Here is a 10,383-nt window from a genome sequence, read left to right on the forward strand (position 1 = left end):
AGCGATTGTACAACAGATATTTTTATCGAGAATAATCAAGAATATACCTTAAGTTACATGCTATAATAATTACAGTTATAATAATTTAAAGCAAACATTACTATATAAAAATTAAATAGAAATAATGAAACTAAAAAATATTATAGTAGGGTATACCTACTCAAAACCTTTTCAGGTCCAGGTTTCAACGTTAAAAAATGATTTAAAATTTAGTCTAATAAGACATAGTATTGACCGTAGTCATACAGGGGCGCCAATAAGGTAAAGATTAGCTTCCTTATCCAAAATTGTCCTCCAAAATATTAAACCACAATAGTTTAATTCCCATTAGATATTAAATTGTATCCGTTTCATAGGTATTTTATAAATTATTAACAATATTACATCATATTATTTGTTTTCACCATTAAAGCTTGATTCACATTATACTATGTCGTGCAAAGTTCAGTGTATTCAATAATACGTAGCTTACAAATTATTGGTAGAGCACGTGACCTATACACATTTTATATAATATTCAAATCTACGCGGCTCGGTAAAATGGGGAAACCAGTGCAGTGGCGGTCAAATGATTTTGTCATGGGGGGGGGGGGATACGGCTGATTATCATTAAAAATATAATTTATGGTTATGCCTAATATCAATTTATAAAATTATGGTAAATACAAACTTTATTTATAAAGTTACAGTAAGTAGGTATACAGACTGAATCACGGACATTCCCCCCGACAATTCCCCCCACCTCGGGATGTTTTCGGTGTAGTAGGACATTTTCCCCCGATACATTTTTGAAGCAGACAATTCTTTCCCCTTTTTGTTTAAAAGTTTACTGTTTCATAATAATACTTTATTATTTAATATGAAAAATGTATTATTGTATAATTAAATATTTTGCTTATTGTCTAATATTTTCAAATATTTTCATAAATATAATAAATTATAAATGTATATTTTTGATCAACTGAACTACTTGAATAAAATTCAAAAGCAATTATTAATTGTTAAATATCCAAACTGGTAGTCTTAACAACAACAACAAAAACAAATATGTGTTTAGAAAGAACAAAAGAATTAATGGTCAAATGTTTTTTACAAAATGTATCATTTTTATGCCTGAATTTTTAGCTATTTTTATTAATTTTTAATGCTTAAAATATAAAATATATGTTTATATTTTTATTTTTGAAGTAGCTCAATGGATCGAACAAATAGATTTATAATCTATTATATTTATGAAAAAAAAAATGTTTATATTATATTTTATTTAAAAAAAAATATAATTTCATATTAAATAATAAATAATATAGTATTATTAAATTCAATATTATTAGCCAATAATGAACTTTAAAAAAAAAATTGGAGGGAAAATGTCCACATCAAAAATATATCGGGGGGGGGGGGGGTGAAATATCCTACTACACCAAAAACAATCAGGGGTAAAATGTCCATTTAACATACAGATTTTATAGTATTAACAATATTTTTATTATATTCGTATATCTATTTTTTTGTTTTTTTTTTGCTAATTCGTCCAGTACTTCGTTTGATGTTATATTTATAACCCCATAATGAACAGCCATAGAAAAAATATTACCACTACGTCCACAACTTGATTTTCTGTAACGATATTATCATATTAGTGATCTTAATTATTTTTTCATCCGCCGAGCGTTTAGAGGTAGAGCAACTTGCATCAAAATAGCTAGTAATTTTGCTTTTATAGACATAATAATTTTGAAAATGTAAAATAGACAAAATAGTCAATATTACAAGAGACACCGACTGTATAATAGTAATAGTAATAGTAATAGTACTACACGGACCTACAGTAGAAAACACGAGTACGAAAGACTAAAGACGAATCACGATGATAACTCAATATTATGAAATATGATAAATAATAAGCAATCGATATTTCAAGTTTTCGACCAACTAACATATATAATATTGTATAATATTATAAAATATACCTACCGATAGCACTATCGCCCGTATGGGCCAATGTTCTGGGAAAGTGTAGGGCTAGTTGTTATTGAGAATTCTCGATGGTCGAAGGGGATAATTCCCATATTATATTTTGTGTAAAAAACTAAATATCAATAATAATAATAATATCCTAGTTCCTAGATATGAGTCTAGATAATAATATAGTCATGTCATATTATAAACACGTATAAACATATTCTGACATTCTGTCGAAATTTACAAAATTTGATAATTTGTTTTTAGAAAAAAAAATAGAACAAAATTTAATGCATTATAGAATAAACTTAATTATAAATTGTTATAAATATTGAAAAAAAATTCTTTAGGGGTTTTTATCCCCCTCACCACCCCCCCCTCACCGTTTGACCACCACTGAACCAGCAGCGCAAATAGGAAAAATGTTTAGGGGGGCTCAAGCCCAACACATTTTTTTAAAATTATAATTTGTAAGTACATACTTTTAAGAATGGTATACTATTATATTTACAGGGGGCTAAGCCCCCCCCCTATTTGTGCCACTGGGGGGAACCCAGCTTGATTGAACCAGCGGATATGGCTCAAAGAATCCTGAATTCAACAGATCATATTTTGTAAGATGTCGTACAGAATTAAAATACAGCACAAAGCACAAAAACCTTACCATCGCTAGTTTAGGAAGAATCAACTAAGTATACGTTTTTTTCGACATTGTAGCATCGTTTCTAATCGATATTTGGTACCGAATCACGTTTAACATTGTATGCCGTTCTGAATATTCATTGTTTATTGCACTAACTGATAGCTACTGAACGACTACATACAACCACATCTATGCATCGTTTAATATTATCGGTAGTCTGTACTATAAATAGAGCCATACCGGCTGCAACTCAAAATTCAAAAAGGCCGTTAACGGCAGCGTTTTCTTCTGACTGACTTAAAGTGGATTTATACTACATACGTGTATAAAAATACTTTTCTGTGATTGGTTGGTATACATGGTAAGCTTTTGGTATAACAGAGTGTTTATACGTTCTTACCACGCGTTTAACCATGATACCATGACGTTGGATCTAGTTCAAGTATTTCGTGTACATGGCACTATTTTGATAACAATACTGATAACATAAGAATATGTTATGAGGTACCTAACTAATATGTTACCAATCCTAACCGATCCGCTTTAACCGATGGGAAACATTTGGAGGCCGTTCATAGCGAACGGTCAATAAATGCACGTATACGTAACTGACTACCCGGAAATGATTGTGGTTACCCGATCGGGATAGTACCGTAACCTTATAGGAGTATAATGTAGACCGCGGTTACCAAAACTATACCATGATCGAGATTACCATAAGTTTATTACCAAGACGGGTTCACAACTGCCCGTGCCGTATTGTGTCATGTAAAATACTTTTTTCTGATTGGCTTATCATGGTACCGTGGTACCATATTAGAATTTATGATTACTTAGTTGGTAACGTACTGATTAGGAACGTCCTCGATGGTTGCATAAATACCCGTCACAACACGACACGGGCAATTGCGAACCCGCCTTAAGTCTTTCATATGATCGTTATCCTCAATCGAGTAACCGTGATATTTTCTATATGGTACTTACTCGCGGGCGGTACCTAACCTAACCGTGATGATTTCCACGTCGTTGGTTAGTTAAGTTAATCTGAAGAAATAGCGGTCGTCGTCCTTTTTCTCAACGTCTGCCGGCACCGTTATATCGATTTTTCCATCAAACCGTTTTCATGAGTGCAACAACATCTTGTAGAAACAAGTCTTGTTTTCGTCGTATTTGCGTTTATAATTTTTTGTTAACAAATATTGTAATTTTCTTGGAAAACACTTTATTTATTCGTCTCGCTTCTACGTATCTACTAATCATGGAATCGTCAATGATATCCCGAGTGCTATACCTAACCTTAATAATAAAATTTTAAAATGTATTAATATGAGATGGTTGGGAGGAAGCCGGGGAGGATCAAATACAATAGTAGGTACCTGGATATGAAAGTTCTGAATAAGGAAAAGGTCACCACGGCAACATCGAAGCTTATTTAAAAATTCAATTTTATAGGAACTCCATGAAATACGCCTTTGAGGTAGCGGTGAACCGCATCTACACAGACGACCCGAAATGCACTGTATAGTGTTATGTATAATGTATAATTGTGATGAAAATTGTTTGGATATTTGGTCTTGACCATAATATCGTGTGGGAAGAACGATTATTCTGTATTATGAATTCATATATTTTTATCAGACTATTTATACTTGTACAGTTGTACATACGTACCATGATTCTCAGATATTTTATAATAATATTACAGGAATTGTAGAAAACTACAAACGTCATATAATGTTTATGTTATAAGATATTTAATAGTTGAATCATAAATTAAATTAATGTATACGATATAATGATTTCACCATGTTCATTATTATTATTACACACATATAATATAAATCTAAAAGTTTGCTTCCTCAGAGTCGAACATTTAATTATTCGCAAATAAAATGTTTGTCAACAATTATACTAATTTCGAATGTTTAATGTCCAGGAATTAACTTAATATGATTAACAATAAATTAGTTGATTTGTTTTAAATATTATTCAGAAATACATGTTACATAAATTACCTATGTGTACAATTGCACCAATTATTATTTAAGTTGATAATTGAATGCACGTCACAAGATCTACAAAAATAACAACCTACTAAAAATATGATTTGGTAGGTACGATAATGGCGTAACTTAGTTTTCTAAAAATTATTTATTTATTTATTTACATTCTTTAGACCGATCAGCATATTACACTATATACCTCTCATCAGTGTTTCCCAATCTTTTTGTTCTGGCCACCCACAAAATGTACTTTTTAACATATTAATATAATATATATTTTTGGACTGGGTACAGATATTTTATTTTTCTAACCGATTTTTATTAATTTTTTCGTTGTCGTGGTTACTTATTAACAAAAACATATATATGGTTTATTGATTTCCCTTTTAAAGGAAAAATATCGAGTAGCGTGCTATGGTTTTTTTTAGGGAATCCCAACCAAAAAAAAAAAAAAATGAAAATATTTTTATATGGGCATAATATAGTAATATTAATAATCATTTTTATTACAAGTCATTTAATTGTATTAATATATTGCAATATTGAATAATGAATACTTAATTCTGCTAAAATATAGTTTATTTTTAAATTTAAATTTATTTTTTATTTTCCTATTGTTATTAGTTTACGACAGGGATCCATAGGTTGGGAAACACTTTATACATACTTTATATGATTAAATAGGGAAAAAATAACAATACAAAAAATATATTTTACTATATTGTATACAGTATAGGGTATATAAATATAACGTACATAAAATTAAGCAAATAATATTATGGGTAAGAAAAATAGATCGAAAATTATAACTCATAACTAACTAAATGCTGGAGGTGATGACTTCTCCCATAGTTGGTACACAAAAAGAGAGTGGTAAGAGATTAAGTTGGGTTTTATTTTATTTTACACTCAATCTTTCTGATGTTCTTTTTAAACACTATAAAATTGACTGCATTTGAGTCACACGTCATAATACTCATAAGGTTCACCTGAAAATAACAGTGTCCCCGGATTTTTAAGTGGCGCGTCGCACGGCACTTATGCCAGATTATTATTGCTTTTGTCTTGTTGCCGTTGTTCAGTGTTCTTGTTAGTTGTTTCCGGTACGTTTACAACAACATGTCAACAATACGTGAGCAATTTAATGAGGTACATGTGGTAAACGATTAATATATTTTGTATGGGGTTTGTTGTAAAACAAACAGTACAACAGTGTTTCATATTTTATTAATTAATGCTGAGGAGAAGTGCATGCATCTAACATATTGTTAAATCTAACAATATTAGGTAACCACCTAATTCTAATAAACTACGATTTATCAAATTCTGTAAAAAGTATATGATATTTTCAGTTTAACTATTATTTTTATCTTTTTTTTTTTAAATGTTCATTTCCAATCTCAATAATTGTATGTTAGCGTTGTTTATGTCCAAGATAACCATATTCTCCATGATTTAAAATGTATATCTTTCTTAGATCAATCGGGCTCTGCAGGTCAATACTCGTTCTGATCACTTCATCAGTTTAATTTAGTCCCACCTTAAACATAATATTTTCAACATCTGTTCGATTTGTTTACTCATATTTTATGTTGCGATTTTCAAAATAACACAGCATTATATAATACTTAATATGTTGTATAATTTATAATATTTATAATATTTATTGAATAAATCATAATAATACAAGCCTCATTCACAGTTGGTGAAAATCAACAATTTACGGTGTGACGTCATGAGTTTTATTTGTAAATAATAAATTTAACTGAGCCGTAATTTTGAAACTGTGGTTTTTAGCATTTTTTTTAATATTATAATAAAGTTATGTCCATATTTTATGTTTTCAAGTTATAAATTATAACTTAAATATTTTAAATATTTAAATGTACCTACTCCTTTCAAATTTCAACTTAAATGCATATTATTTTTTTTTTAAATCGCAACGTATTTAAAACGAAATAATGAATTAATATTGTGTTGATCAAATAGAAGAAAAAGTTAATGGGAGTTCAAGATTGGTAATCCCATGGAAGTTGGACAGAACATATGAATATTTGAATGATTTGAATTTAAACGAACTAATGCTTTAGTACTCTTGAGCTTGATGGATTACTAGTTCGTCTTTTGTTTGCAAAAGGTTCAAATAAATAGCAATTAACAATCCTTAACGCTGCCGTTACATTGCTAACACACATTGATCCAAACTACTCCAGTCATTTATGCTCTCAACGCAGGGAGTCATTCTCACCGCAATTTCCACAACATATTCCTGTAATGTGCACTAAGTGTGACCCCATTAGCCACAAGCACGAGAATTGATGCACAACAACGTATTTTGAAGTCTTACAATATTTATTAGACGTTCTTATGCGTTTATTCTCATTGTAGCTTAGTTTAAAGTTCAATATGAGAAGTATATAGTAACATAATATAAAATAATTTATATTATATTTATAATACACAGTTTATCTAATCTAATAGTATTTAATTTGAATATATTATATGCAGATCCCCTCTGGCCTTACACGAAGTTCATATTGAGTTTGTTAATAATTTAAAAAATCAAAAAATTTCCTGAACGGGTATTTTAATGTAAAATTGCTAAACCTATTTAATGACTAAAACAATAAAATCTAATTGTTTTTTTTCTGAGATAATAAGTTATCGTAATACCATTTCATTATCTGAATTTCATCAAAAACGAATTAGCATAGGTACTCACCTAAAATTATAATAAAGTAGTTTGCTAAGCTAATTCAATGTTTTATAAGCTTAGTTATAAGTTATAACTATATTAATTATTAATGGAACTATATTGCTACCGTAACAATTTCACCAGAGGATAGAGTAGAGGGACATAATATGAAAGATAACATGTTTTTGGTGATTAACTTAATGAAACTGATAAAAAAACATTTATTTTCCAGAGCATTATTCCAGGTCAATAAGGCAACAAATTACAACAGAGGACGACCATGATTGTAATAAATAGAAATTATTTCTTGTTGTTATTTTAACAAAAAGTTATTATTTTTATTTTTATCGGATCCAATTTAATATTATTTGTATTTTATAGGTACCAATTGAAAATTAGAAAATAAAGGTTTGAATTGAGTTTCATAAAATTAATAAATTCACATTATTTAGAATCAATTAGGTATAGAATATACAATTTAGAGAATTGTAAGAAAAAATAATTATACTATTTAATTTGTAAAACCAAATGAAAATAAAAAAACTATTCTTATAAAATATAATATGTATATAATAAAATATGTAATAGGTTTTTACTTACATTTATTCACATCAAGTGAATTCCCTGCAGAGCTAATTTTCACAATAGCGTGGGGTGTATTTATTAGAATGGAAACAGTATTTTTCAATATTAGACTTACACTTAAATAATATAATATGTTCTATTGTTGTTCTATGATTGTAATAAAATGTATGATTATATAGTAATGAAAATTAGGCCAGGTACAGTGTATAATATTAAGTACATAATATATTATATTCTAACTAAATATTTTAAGCCATAAAAATCAATTTATATTAGTAGACATTTGGTACACACATTTTATTTAAAAAAATATTTTATTTAGATATACAAGCTAGGGGATTATTTTAAAGATAAACTCATTTTCACGAAAAGTAACAGGTAACGTTTTTTGAAATATCTTTTATACATAATTTATAGTCATTACTTGACAATATTATTTTACTGCATTTTTATGTAATTACTATTTTTAATGTCAGCATACATTTTTATTTTATATCCCAAAGATAAATATTTTATTGAGAATTGAAATATAAATACATCAAATTTCGATCTAGTAGTAAAATAAAAATCACTTTCATTTTATCATTCATATAATGGTGTGGGATATACTACTTTTCAGACAAATAAGATATGTCTATACAATGTATAATTATAAATTTTAATACAAAAAATATTTATTTATATTCTTGTGTAAACAGTAAATACGGTTCAAAACTTTCAAAGAAATCTAAGTGCAATTAAGAATATTGTCGATACAATGGAAATCTCTTCTCTATTATTATTATAATAATATAGAGTGATCGAGCTAGGGTATGGGTACCTACTCTTTATCAAACAAGTCCTTATTTACTTCTGTACAAGTACCTACGTGATTTGTCCATGTAGTACATAATATTATTATATCCTAAAGGCTCTTTTCCTAAACCTGTGTGTGTGTCCGAGTGTTGTCTGTGATCGTCCATGACTGTATACACATCTTAATGGCCTTTTCAATTGAAATACGCACACCATTCGTTTTTGTAACATATTTATAATTTTCAGTACCTCATCGTTACTACCAGCTATATTAAATAATTACCGATACACCGTTAGTCGTCAACTATTCAGATATATTGGTTATTGCCTATTACTGTGCTGCTGTACAAAACAACATACGACGTCAATATTCAGTCCCAATTTCTGACAGATTATTAAAGCTCGATGTTTCCATTAAAATAAAATCCAAGCCTGTATTAAGATAATTTCGGGCCCGTGGCCTAACAATTTTAGGTTCCTATAAATAATATAATCAAAATATTGGTGACCCACAGGTAAATATAGTTTTGTCAAGTAAAATATTTGGATATTATAACATTAATAATATACGTATTCAATCCTTATATCTGTAAAACAAAACACTAACCCAGTTATATGTGTATAATATTACATCAACTGATGACTGTACAACCTTTCGTACAAAACAACGTAAATACAATTTGTTTGACTCCTGGGGCCACTATTGTTTGAAATCCATTTGTGAGGTCCCTGTTAATCCAGGCTTAATAGAATCTATAACATAAAATAATATTTTTGATTAGCATATATAATAATATTAATATATTTTATATTACCGTAAAATGTATTTGTAACCTATGCACTCTGTATAATCTAGTTCAAAAATGTTTTTAATCTAACACGGGAATAGAAGCTAGTACACAAGCCAGTGGCGTAATTGAGAATGTTTCATGGGGGGGGATCAAAATAAATTTGTATGGCAAACTTGTGGGGGGCTTTGCCCGTAATACATCATCAGATTTCTCTGTTTCTTTAAATAATATACAAGAAATTGTATAGGTAAAATTATTATTAAATATTATGCATTATTAATTATTATTATAAATTATTAAATTCTATTTTTTTAATAAACTCATTCAAATTTTTTATAAAAATTAATATGACATAGATAGGTACCTAATAGTTGATTGAATAAACTGAAGTGACTGCAGTTAAATTTTCAATACATTTTTTAACTGGTGTTTATTTAATTTTGCATAATTTTAGCGCGAGTTGTAATACTAATTATAAATTATAAAAGTGTATAAAATACGTCGCACATATTTTGTACGATTTTAAAACATTATTAGTTCCGGGCCTAATAATGTTTAGAATTTTGAATAATTTAAAATTGTAATACCTACGATAATTCCAAGCTTCTTTTTAAAAAAATTCAATGGAGTACTACTAGTTGCTGGTAGCTTACTTTTTTTTTGCTCCATTTTTCTTTTAGCTTATAAAAATAAAATCAATTACTAAGTTGTGTGACAATGTGACTATGAGGAAATGGCACGGTGTGTTCTGACTGTGTAGTGTCCACTGTCTATACGTAATCGTAATAATCAATGTATAAAGTGTCGGTGAGCGTTCGTAGTATTACTATTCATTCTACGAAATGTAAATCTTGAAGTTACATTTTTATTATTATATTACGTTTTTGGAATGGGGGTTTTTCCCATTAT

The sequence above is a fragment of the Acyrthosiphon pisum genome, chromosome A3 (genome assembly GCF_005508785.2).
Source record: "Acyrthosiphon pisum isolate AL4f chromosome A3, pea_aphid_22Mar2018_4r6ur, whole genome shotgun sequence".
NCBI lineage: Eukaryota > Metazoa > Arthropoda > Insecta > Hemiptera > Aphididae > Acyrthosiphon > Acyrthosiphon pisum.